The following is a 12,994-nucleotide window of genomic DNA, read 5'->3' on the forward strand; positions in this document are numbered from 1 at the left end:
TTAAGACATGAAGGTTAATCAATACAGAAAATGTGAAGAACTTTTAACTTTCTTCAAGTGCAGTCACAAACACCATCAAGCGTTCTGAAACTGGCTCTCATGAGGACCGCCACAGGAAAGAAAGACCCAGAGTTACCTCTGCTGCAGAGGATAAGTTCATTAGAGTTACCAGCCTCAGAAATTGCAACCCAAATAAATGCTTCACAGAGTTCAAGAAACAGACACATCTCAACATCAACTGTTCAGAGGAGACTGCATGAATCAGGCCTTCATGGTTGAATTGCTGCAATGAAACCACTACTAAAGGACACCAATAAGAAGAAGAGACTTGCTTGGCCAAGAAACATGAGCAATCGACATTAGACTGGTGGAAATCTGTCCTTTGGTCTGATTAATCCTAATTTAATATTTTTGGTTCCAACCTCTGTGTCTTTGTGAGATGCAGAGTAGGTGAACGTATGATCGCCGCATGTGTGGTTCCCACCGTGAAGCATGGAGGAGGAGGTGTGATGGTGTGGGGGTGCTTTGCTGGTGACACTGTCTGTGATTTATTTAGAATTCAAGGCACACTTAACCAATATGGCTACCACAGCATTCTGCAGCGATACGCCATCCCATCTGGTTTGCGCTTTGTGGGACTATCATTTGTTTTTCAACAGGACAATGACCCAACACACCTCCAGGCTGTGTTATGGCTATTTGACCAAGAAGGAGAGTGATGGAGTGCTGCATTATATGACCTGGCCTCCACAATCACCTGACCTCAACCCAATTGAGATGGTTTGGGATGAGTTGGACCGCAGAGTGAAGGAAAAGCAGCCAACAAGTGCTCAGCATATGTGGGAACTCCTTCAAGGCTGTTGGAAAAGCATTTGAGGTGAATTTGGTTGAGAGGATGCCAAGAGTATGCAAAGCTGTCATCAAGGCAAAGGTTGGCTATTTTGAAGAATCTCAAATATAAAATATTTTTTTATTTGTTTAACACTTTTTTGATTACTACATAATTCCATATGTGCTATTTCATAATGTTTATGTCTTCACTATTATTCTACCAAGTAGAAAATATTGAAAATAAAGTAAAACCCTGGAATGAGTAGGTGTGTCCAGAATTTTTGACTGGTAATGTATATATTATATTTCTATTATTATTGTAATAATAATAATAATAATTATTATTAATTATTATTGTTATAATTATTATGATCACTGCATTGCTGGGAAAGAGGTCTCAAGGTAAGGTTCTATACACCTGTTGTATCCTCGGCACATGGTGAATAAACGTTGAAACTTTGAAACTTATTTTGCAGTCAAACAGTTATAGCATATGCTTAAGGTCGGTAAACAAACCCATATTTTGGTCCTTGACTCTCAGAATCCGTAGATTACTTGATAGGTATCAATAAAGTGAGGTATGTCGATGAAAGTGTGTTTTGCATTCTGAAGGCCTGCATCAAAACATAACATTTCATTTGATCTGGAACTTAAGAGATTTCTGCACTAGCCAATACAGCTGAGTGATCAGGATCCACTGGTGAATAAAGGATCTTTTGAGTTAGGTTAAAGGGATAGTTCACCCAAATTAAAATGCTGATATCGGTAACATTGAATTGCATTAGAATGTGCCACAAATGCTAAAAAGTTGGCATTTTGAAACTGTGGCCAAGTAAAGAAAAAGCATGTATTCCTTGTCATTATTTAATACATTGTCCATAGACTGCTTAAAGGGTAAGAAAACCAATGTGTAATTTTGTAATTTGCATGAACTATCCCTTTAAAGGCTGTTTTTTGCTGGAGGAACATTTGGTTCAGTCGGTGGGACACTGAACCACTTCTGTATGACCAAAGTGGTTCAGAGGATATTTCATGGGGAGCATGATGGTGCACAAGCTGCCAGAGTCTCTGTGCTGTAGGGAGCCTGTGTGGTCAAATCAAATCAAATCAAATGTTATTTGTCACATGCGCCGAATGCAACAGGTGTAGACCTGCTTACTTACAAGCCCTTAACCAGCAATGCCGTTTTAATTAAAAAAATGTTTTAAGAAAGTATAAACTGAAGTAAACAATAAAAATAATAAAAATAAATAGAGAAGAAAATAGAAAGTAACGAGGCTATATACAGGGGGTACCGGTACAGAGTCAATGTGGAGGCTATATACAGGGGGTACTGGTACAGAGTCAATGTGGAGGCTATATACAGGGGATACTGGTACAGAGTCAATGTGGAGGCTATATATACAGGGGGTACCGGTACAGAGTCAATGTGGAGGCTATATACAGGGGGTACTGGTACAGAGTCAATGTGGAGGCTATATACAGGGGATACTGGTACAGAGTCAATGTGGAGGCTATATACAGGGGATACTGGTACAGAGTCAATGTGGAGGCTATATACAGGGGGTACCGGTACAGAGTCAATGTGGAGGCTATATACAGGGGGTACTGGTACAGAGTCAATGTGGAGGCGATATATACGGGGGGTACTGGTACAGAGTCAATGTGGAGGACAGCGGAGTCAATCACCACCTTCCGGAGACACCTGAAACCCCACCTCTTTAAGGAATACCTAGGATAGGATAAGTAATCCTTCTCACCCCCCTTTAAGATTTAGATGCACTATTGTAAAGTGACTGTTCCACTGGATGTCATAAGGTGAATGCACCAATTTGTAAGTCGCTCTGGATAAGAGCGTCTGCTAAATGACTTAAATGTAAATGTAAATGTATATATACAGGGGGTACTGGTACAGTGTTAATGTAGAGGCTATATATACAGGGGGTACTGGTACAGAGTCAATGTGGAGGCTATATACATGGGGTACTGGTACAGAGTCAATGTGGAGGCTATATACCGGGCGTACTGGTACAGAGTCAGAGTCAATGTGGAGGCAATAAACAGGGGTACTGGTACAGAGTCAATTTTGTCGTGCCCTCTTCATGACTGTCGATGAGAATGGGGGCGTGTTCAGTCCTCTTTTTCCTGTAGTCCACAATCATCTCCTTTGTCTTGATCACATTGAGGGAGAGGTTGTTGTCCTGGCACAACATGGCCAGGTCTCTGACCTCCCTATTGGCTGTCTCGTCGTTGTCGGTGATCAGGCCTACCACTGTTGTGTCGTCTGCAAACTTAATGATGGTGTTGGAGTCATGCCTGGCCATGCAGTTATGGGTGAACAGGGAGTACAGGAGGGGACTGAGTACGCACCCCTGGGGAGGTCCAGTGTTGAGGATCACCGTGGCGGATGTGTTGCTACCTACCCTCATCACCTGGGGGTGTCCCGTCAGGAAGTCCAGGATCCAGTTGCAGAGGGAGGTGTTTAGTCCCAGGATCCTTAGCTTAGTGATGAGCTTTGAGGGTACTATGGTGTTGAATGCTGAGCTGTAGTCAATGAATAGCATTCTCACATAAGTGTTCCTTTTGTCCAGGTGGGAAAGGGCAGTGTGGAGTGCAATAGAGATTGTATCATCTGTGGATCTGTTTGGGTGGTATGCAAATTGGAGTGGGTCTAAAGTTTCTGGGATAATGGTGTTGATGTGAGCCATTACCAACCTTTCAAAGCACTTTGTGGCTACGGACGTGAGTGCTACGGGTCTGTAGTCATTTAGGAAGGTTGCCTATGTGTTCTTGGGCACAGGGACTATGGTGGTCTGCTTGAAACATGTTGGAATGTTGGTATGGTACAGACTCAGTCAGAGACATGTTGGTAATCCGTCTGGTCCTGCGGACTTGTGAATGTTGACCTGTTTAAGGTCTTATATCGGCTGTGACAAGCGCGATCACACAGTTTTCCGGGAACAGCTGGTGCTCTCATGCATTTTTTCGGTGTTGCTTGCCTTGAAGCGCGCATAGTGGTAATTTAGCTTGTCTGGTAAGCTTTTGTCACTGGGCAGCTCGCGGGTGTGTTTCCCTTTGTAGTCCGTAATAGTTTGCAAGCCCTGCCACATCCGATGAACATCGGAGCCGGTGTACAATTCAATCTTAGTCCTGTATTGACGCTTGGCCTATTTGATGGTTCATCGGAGGGCATAGCAGGCTTTCTTATACACGTCTGGGTTAGAGTCTCTCTCCATGAAAGCGGCAACACTACCCTTTAGCTCAGTGTGGATGTTGCCTGTAATGCATGGCTTCTGGTTGGGGTATGTACGGTCACTGTGGGGACAACATCATCGATGGTGTTTAACCAAGGGCTCTGTACTGCAGGGAGCCTGTGTGATGGTGTTTAACCAAGGTCTCTGTACTGCAGGGAGCCTGTATGATGGTGTTTAACCAAGGTCTCTGTACAGCAGGGAGCCTGTGTGATGGTGTTTAACCAAGGTCTCTGTACAGCAGGGAGCCTGTGTGATGGTGTTTAACCAAGGTCTCTGTACAGCAGGGAGCCTGTGTGATGGTGTTTAACCAAGGTCTCTGTACTGCAGGGAGCCTGTGTGATGGTGTTTAACCAAGGTCTCTGTACTGCAGGGAGCCTGTGTGATGGTGTTTAACCAAGGTCTCTGTACTGCAGGGAGCCTGTGTGATGGTGTTTAACCAAGGTCTCTGTACTGCAGGGAGCCTGTGTGATGGTGTTTAACCAAGGTCTCTGTACTGCAGGGAGCCTGTGTGATGGTGTTTAACCAAGGTCTCTGTACAGCAGGGAGCCTGTGTGATGGTGTTTAACCAAGGTCTCTGTACTGCAGGGAGCCTGTGTGATGGTGTTTAACCAAGGTCTCTGTACAGCAGGGAGCCTGTGTGATGGTGTTTAACCAAGGTCTCTGTACTGCAGGGAGCCTGTGTGATGGTGTTTAACCAAGGTCTCTGTACTGCAGGGAGCCTGTGTGATGGTGTTTAACCAAGGTCTCTGTACTGCAGGGAGCCTGTGTGATGGTGTTTAACCAAGGTCTCTGTACTGCAGGGAGCCTGTGTGATGGTGTTTAACCAAGGTCTCTGTACTGCAGGGAGCCTGTGTGATGGTGTTTAACCAAGGTCTCTGTACTGCAGGGAGCCTGTGTGATGGTGTTTAACCAAGGTCTCTGTACTGCAGGGAGCCTGTGTGATGGTGTTTAACCAAGGTCTCTGTACTGCAGGGAGCCTGTGTGATGGTGTTTAACCAAGGTCTCTGTACTGCAGGGAGCCTGTGTGATGGTGTTTAACCAAGGTCTCTGTACTGCAGGGAGCCTGTGTGATGGTGTTTAACCAAGGTCTCTGTACAGCAGGGAGCCTGTGTGATGGTGTTTAACCAAGGTCTCTGTACTGCAGGGAGCCTGTGTGATGGTGTTTAACCAAGGTCTCTGTACTGCAGGGAGCCTGTGTGATGGTGTTTAACCAAGGTCTCTGTACTGCAGGGAGCCTGTGTGATGGTGTTTAACCAAGGTCTCTGTACTGCAGGGAGCCTGTGTGATGGTGTTTAACCAAGGTCTCTGTACAGCAGGGAGGCTGTGTGATGGTGTTTAACCAAGGTCTCTGTACTGCAGGGAGCCTGTGTGATGGTGTTTAACCAAGGTCTCTGTACTGCAGGGAGCCTGTGTGATGGTGTTTAACCAAGGTCTCTGTACTGCAGGGAGCCTGTGTGATGGTGTTTAACCAAGGTCTCTGTACTGCAGGGAGCCTGTGTGATGGTGTTTAACCAAGGTCTCTGTACAGCAGGGAGCCTGTGTGATGGTGTTTAACCAAGGTCTCTGTACAGCAGGGAGCCTGTGTGATGGTGTTTAACCAAGGTCTCTGTACAGCAGGGAGCCTGTGTGATGGTGTTTAACCAAGGTCTCTGTACAGCAGGGAGCCTGTGTGATGGTGTTTAACCAAGGTCTCTGTACTGCAGGGAGCCTGTGTGATGGTGTTTAACCAAGGTCTCTGTACTGCAGGGAGGCTGTGTGATGGTGTTTAACCAAGGTCTCTGTACAGCAGGGAGGCTGTGTGATGGTGTTTAACCAAGGTCTCTGTACTGCAGGGAGGCTGTGTGATGGTGTTTAACCAAGGTCTCTGTACTGCAGGGAGGCTGTGTGATGGTGTTTAACCAAGGTCTCTGTACTGCAGGGAGGCTGTGTGATGGTGTTTAACCAAGGTCTCTGTACTACATGGAGCCTGTGTGATGGTGTTTAACCAAGGTCTCTGTACAGCAGGGAGCCTGTGTGATGGTGTTTAACCAAGGTCTCTGTACTGCAGGGAGCCTGTGTGATGGTGTTTAACCAAGGTCTCTGTACTGCAGGGAGGCTGTGTGATGGTGTTTAACCAAGGTCTCTGTACTGCAGGGAGCCTGTGTGATGGTGTTTAACCAAGGTCTCTGTACTGCAGGGAGCCTGTGTGATGGTGTTTAACCAAGGTCTCTGTACTGCAGGGAGGCTGTGTGATGGTGTTTAACCAAGGTCTCTGTACTGCAGGGAGCCTGTGTGATGGTGTTTAACCAAGGTCTCTGTACTGCAGGGAGGCTGTGTGATGGTGTTTAACCAAGGTCTCTGTACTACAGGGAGCCTGTGTGATGGTGTTTAACCAAGGTCTCTGTACAGCAGGGAGCTGTGTGATGGTGTTTAACCAAGGTCTCTGTACTGCAGGGAGGCTGTGTGATGGTGTTTAACCAAGGTCTCTGTACTGCAGGGAGGCTGTGTGATGGTGTTTAACCAAGGTCTCTGTACTGCAGGGAGGCTGTGTGATGGTGTTTAACCAAGGTCTCTGTACTGCAGGGAGCCTGTGTGATGGTGTTTAACCAAGGTCTCTGTACAGCAGGGAGGCCTGTGTGATGGTGTTTAACCAAGGTCTCTGTACAGCAGGGAGGCTGTGTGATGGTGTTTAACCAAGGTCTCTGTACAGCAGGGAGCCTGTGTGATGGTGTTTAACCAAGGTCTCTGTACAGCAGGGAGCCTGTGTGATGGTGTTTAACCAAGGTCTCTGTACTGCAGGGAGCCTGTGTGATGGTGTTTAACCAAGGTCTCTGTACTGCAGGGAGCCTGTGTGATGGTGTTTAACCAAGGTCTCTGTACTGCAGGGAGCCTGTGTGATGGTGTTTAACCAAGGTCTCTGTACTGCAGGGAGCCTGTGTGATGGTGTTTAACCAAGGTCTCTGTACTGCAGGGAGGCTGTGTGATGGTGTTTAACCAAGGTCTCTGTACTACATGGAGCCTGTGTGATGGTGTTTAACCAAGGTCTCTGTACTGCAGGGAGCCTGTGTGATGGTGTTTAACCAAGGTCTCTGTACTGCAGGGAGGCTGTGTGATGGTGTTTAACCAAGGTCTCTGTACTGCAGGGAGCCTGTGTGATGGTGTTTAACCAAGGTCTCTGTACAGCAGGGAGGCTGTGTGATGGTGTTTAACCAAGGTCTCTGTACTGCAGGGAGGCTGTGTGATGGTGTTTAACCAAGGTCTCTGTACTGCAGGGAGCCTGTATGATGGTGTTTAACCAAGGTCTCTGTACAGCAGGGAGCCTGTGTGATGGTGTTTAACCAAGGTCTCTGTACTGCAGGGAGCCTGTGTGATGGTGTTTAACCAAGGTCTCTGTACTGCAGGGAGCCTGTGTGATGGTGTTTAACCAAGGTCTCTGTACAGCAGGGAGCCTGTGTGATGGTGTTTAACCAAGGTCTCTGTACTGCAGGGAGCCTGTGTGATGGTGTTTAACCAAGGTCTCTGTACTGCAGGGAGCCTGTGTGATGGTGTTTAACCAAGGTCTCTGTACAGCAGGGAGCCTGTGTGATGGTGTTTAACCAAGGTCTCTGTACTGCAGGGAGCCTGTGTGATGGTGTTTAACCAAGGTCTCTGTACAGCAGGGAGGCTGTGTGATGGTGTTTAACCAAGGTCTCTGTACTGCAGGGAGCCTGTGTGATGGTGTTTAACCAAGGTCTCTGTACTGCAGGGAGCCTGTGTGATGGTGTTTAACCAAGGTCTCTGTACTGCAGGGAGCCTGTGTGATGGTGTTTAACCAAGGTCTCTGTACTGCAGGGAGCCTGTGTGATGGTGTTTAACCAAGGTCTCTGTACTGCAGGGAGCCTGTGTGATGGTGTTTAACCAAGGTCTCTGTACAGCAGGGAGGCTGTGTGATGGTGTTTAACCAAGGTCTCTGTACTGCAGGGAGCCTGTGTGATGGTGTTTAACCAAGGTCTCTGTACTGCAGGGAGGCTGTGTGATGGTGTTTAACCAAGGTCTCTGTACTGCAGGGAGCCTGTGTGATGGTGTTTAACCAAGGTCTCTGTACTGCAGGGAGGCTGTGTGATGGTGTTTAACCAAGGTCTCTGTACTGCAGGGAGCCTGTATGATGGTGTTTAACCAAGGTCTCTGTACAGCAGGGAGGCTGTGTGATGGTGTTTAACCAAGGTCTCTGTACTGCAGGGAGCCTGTATGATGGTGTTTAACCAAGGTCTCTGTACAGCAGGGAGCCTGTGTGATGGTGTTTAACCAAGGTCTCTGTACAGCAGGGAGCCTGTGTGATGGTGTTTAACCAAGGTCTCTGTACAGCAGGGAGCCTGTGTGATGGTGTTTAACCAAGGTCTCTGTACTGCAGGGAGGCTGTGTGATGGTGTTTAACCAAGGTCTCTGTACAGCAGGGAGGCTGTGTGATGGTGTTTAACCAAGGTCTCTGTACTGCAGGGAGCCTGTGTGATGGTGTTTAACCAAGGTCTCTGTACAGCAGGGAGGCTGTGTGATGGTGTTTAACCAAGGTCTCTGTACTGCAGGGAGCCTGTGTGATGGTGTTTAACCAAGGTCTCTGTACTGCAGGGAGCCTGTGTGATGGTGTTTAACCAAGGTCTCTGTACTGCAGGGAGGCTGTGTGATGGTGTTTAACCAAGGTCTCTGTACTGCAGGGAGCCTGTGTGATGGTGTTTAACCAAGGTCTCTGTACAGCAGGGAGCCTGTGTGATGGTGTTTAACCAAGGTCTCTGTACAGCAGGGAGGCTGTGTGATGGTGTTTAACCAAGGTCTCTGTACTGCAGGGAGGCTGTGTGATGGTGTTTAACCAAGGTCTCTGTACTGCAGGGAGCCTGTGTGATGGTGTTTAACCAAGGTCTCTGTACAGCAGGGAGGCTGTGTGATGGTGTTTAACCAAGGTCTCTGTACTGCAGGGAGCCTGTGTGATGGTGTTTAACCAAGGTCTCTGTACTACATGGAGCCTGTGTGATGGTGTTTAACCAAGGTCTCTGTACAGCAGGGAGCCTGTGTGATGGTGTTTAACCAAGGTCTCTGTACTGCAGGGAGCCTGTGTGATGGTGTTTAACCAAGGTCTCTGTACAGCAGGGAGGCTGTGTGATGGTGTTTAACCAAGGTCTCTGTACAGCAGGGAGGCTGTGTGATGGTGTTTAACCAAGGTCTCTGTACTGCAGGGAGCCTGTGTGATGGTGTTTAACCAAGGTCTCTGTACTGCAGGGAGCCTGTGTGATGGTGTTTAACCAAGGTCTCTGTACAGCAGGGAGGCTGTGTGATGGTGTTTAACCAAGGTCTCTGTACAGCAGGGAGCCTGTGTGATGGTGTTTAACCAAGGTCTCTGTACAGCAGGGAGCCTGTGTGATGGTGTTTAACCAAGGTCTCTGTACAGCAGGGAGCCTGTGTGATGGTGTTTAACCAAGGTCTCTGTACTGCAGGGAGCCTGTATGATGGTGTTTAACCAAGGTCTCTGTACAGCAGGGAGCCTGTGTGATGGTGTTTAACCAAGGTCTCTGTACAGCAGGGAGGCTGTGTGATGGTGTTTAACCAAGGTCTCTGTACAGCAGGGAGCCTGTGTGATGGTGTTTAACCAAGGTCTCTGTACTGCAGGGAGGCTGTGTGATGGTGTTTAACCAAGGTCTCTGTACTGCAGGGAGCCTGTGTGATGGTGTTTAACCAAGGTCTCTGTACAGCAGGGAGGCTGTGTGATGGTGTTTAACCAAGGTCTCTGTACAGCAGGGAGGCTGTGTGATGGTGTTTAACCAAGGTCTCTGTACAGCAGGGAGCCTGTGTGATGGTGTTTAACCAAGGTCTCTGTACAGCAGGGACTGTGTGATGGTGTTTAACCAAGGTCTCTGTACTGCAGGGAGCCTGTGTGATGGTGTTTAACCAAGGTCTCTGTACTGCAGGGAGCCTGTGTGATGGTGTTTAACCAAGGTCTCTGTACTGCAGGGAGGCCTGTGTGATGGTGTTTAACCAAGGTCTCTGTACTGCAGGGAGCCTGTGTGATGGTGTTTAACCAAGGTCTCTGTACTGCAGGGAGCCTGTGTGATGGTGTTTAACCAAGGTCTCTGTACTGCAGGCCTGTGTGATGGTGTTTAACCAAGGTCTCTGTACTGCAGGGAGCCTGTGTGATGGTGTTTAACCAAGGTCTCTGTACTGCAGGGAGCCTGTGTGATGGTGTTTAACCAAGGTCTCTGTACAGCAGGGAGGCTGTGTGATGGTGTTTAACCAAGGTCTCTGTACTGCAGGGAGCCTGTGTGATGGTGTTTAACCAAGGTCTCTGTACTACAGGGAGCCTGTGTGATGGTGTTTAACCAAGGTCTCTGTACTGCAGGGAGCCTGTGTGATGGTGTTTAACCAAGGTCTCTGTACAGCAGGGAGCCTGTGTGATGGTGTTTAACCAAGGTCTCTGTACTGCAGGGAGCCTGTGTGATGGTGTTTAACCAAGGTCTCTGTACTGCAGGGAGCCTGTGTGATGGTGTTTAACCAAGGTCTCTGTACTGCAGGGAGGCTGTGTGATGGTGTTTAACCAAGGTCTCTGTACTGCAGGGAGCCTGTGTGATGGTGTTTAACCAAGGTCTCTGTACTGCAGGGAGCCTGTATGATGGTGTTTAACCAAGGTCTCTGTACAGCCTGTGTGATGGTGTTTAACCAAGGTCTCTGTACAGCAGGGAGGCTGTGTGATGGTGTTTAACCAAGGTCTCTGTACTGCAGGGAGCCTGTGTGATGGTGTTTAACCAAGGTCTCTGTACTGCAGGGAGCCTGTATGATGGTGTTTAACCAAGGTCTCTGTACTGCAGGGAGCCTGTGTGATGGTGTTTAACCAAGGTCTCTGTACAGCAGGGAGGCTGTGTGATGGTGTTTAACCAAGGTCTCTGTACTGCAGGGAGCCTGTGTGATGGTGTTTAACCAAGGTCTCTGTACTGCAGGGAGCCTGTGTGATGGTGTTTAACCAAGGTCTCTGTACAGCAGGGAGGCTGTGTGATGGTGTTTAACCAAGGTCTCTGTACAGCAGGGAGGCTGTGTGATGGTGTTTAACCAAGGTCTCTGTACAGCAGGGAGGCTGTGTGATGGTGTTTAACCAAGGTCTCTGTACAGCAGGGAGGCTGTGTGATGGTGTTTAACCAAGGTCTCTGTACTGCAGGGAGCCTGTATGATGGTGTTTAACCAAGGTCTCTGTACAGCAGGGAGGCCTGTGTGATGGTGTTTAACCAAGGTCTCTGTACTGCAGGGAGCCTGTGTGATGGTGTTTAACCAAGGTCTCTGTACAGCAGGGAGCCTGTGTGATGGTGTTTAACCAAGGTCTCTGTGCAGGGAGGCTGTGTGATGGTGTTTAACCAAGGTCTCTGTACTGCAGGGAGGCTGTGTGATGGTGTTTAACCAAGGTCTCTGTACTGCAGGGAGGCTGTGTGATGGTGTTTAACCAAGGTCTCTGTACAGCAGGGAGGCTGTGTGATGGTGTTTAACCAAGGTCTCTGTACTGCAGGGAGCCTGTGTGATGGTGTTTAACCAAGGTCTCTGTACTGCAGGGAGGCTGTGTGATGGTGTTTAACCAAGGTCTCTGTACAGCAGGGAGGCTGTGTGATGGTGTTTAACCAAGGTCTCTGTACTGCAGGGAGGCTGTGTGATGGTGTTTAACCAAGGTCTCTGTACAGCAGGGAGGCTGTGTGATGGTGTTTAACCAAGGTCTCTGTACTGCAGGGAGGCTGTGTGATGGTGTTTAACCAAGGTCTCTGTACTGCAGGGAGGCTGTGTGATGGTGTTTAACCAAGGTCTCTGTACAGCAGGGAGGCTGTGTGATGGTGTTTAACCAAGGTCTCTGTACTGCAGGGAGGCTGTGTGATGGTGTTTAACCAAGGTCTCTGTACTGCAGGGAGGCTGTGTGATGGTGTTTAACCAAGGTCTCTGTACTGCAGGGAGGCTGTGTGATGGTGTTTAACCAAGGTCTCTGTACTGCAGGGAGGCTGTGTGATGGTGTTTAACCAAGGTCTCTGTACTGCAGGGAGGCTGTGTGATGGTGTTTAACCAAGGTCTCTGTACTGCAGGGAGGCTGTGTGATGGTGTTTAACCAAGGTCTCTGTACTGCAGGGAGGCTGTGTGATGGTGTTTAACCAAGGTCTCTGTACAGCAGGGAGGCTGTGTGATGGTGTTTAACCAAGGTCTCTGTACAGCAGGGAGGCTGTGTGATGGTGTTTAACCAAGGTCTCTGTACAGCAGGGAGGCTGTGTGATGGTGTTTAACCAAGGTCTCTGTACTGCAGGGAGCCTGTGTGATGGTGTTTAACCAAGGTCTCTGTACAGCAGGGAGCCTGTGTGATGGTGTTTAACCAAGGTCTCTGTACTGCAGGGAGGCTGTGTGATGGTGTTTAACCAAGGTCTCTGTACTGCAGGGAGGCTGTGTGATGGTGTTTAACCAAGGTCTCTGTACTGCAGGGAGGCTGTGTGATGGTGTTTAACCAAGGTCTCTGTACTGCAGGGAGCCTGTATGATGGTGTTTAACCAAGGTCTCTGTACTGCAGGGAGCCTGTGTGATGGTGTTTAACCAAGGTCTCTGTACTGCAGGGAGGCTGTGTGATGGTGTTTAACCAAGGTCTCTGTACAGCAGGGAGGCTGTGTGATGGTGTTTAACCAAGGTCTCTGTACTGCAGGGAGGCTGTGTGATGGTGTTTAACCAAGGTCTCTGTACTGCAGGGAGGCTGTGTGATGGTGTTTAACCAAGGTCTCTGTACAGCAGGGAGCCTGTGTGATGGTGTTTAACCAAGGTCTCTGTACAGCAGGGAGGCTGTGTGATGGTGTTTAACCAAGGTCTCTGTACTGCAGGGAGCCTGTGTGATGGTGTTTAACCAAGGTCTCTGTACTGCAGGGAGGCTGTGTGATGGTGTTTAACCAAGGTCTCTGTAC

Source organism: Oncorhynchus keta, unplaced genomic scaffold (genome assembly GCF_023373465.1).
Source record: "Oncorhynchus keta strain PuntledgeMale-10-30-2019 unplaced genomic scaffold, Oket_V2 Un_scaffold_3531_pilon_pilon, whole genome shotgun sequence".
Taxonomy (NCBI): domain Eukaryota; kingdom Metazoa; phylum Chordata; class Actinopteri; order Salmoniformes; family Salmonidae; genus Oncorhynchus; species Oncorhynchus keta.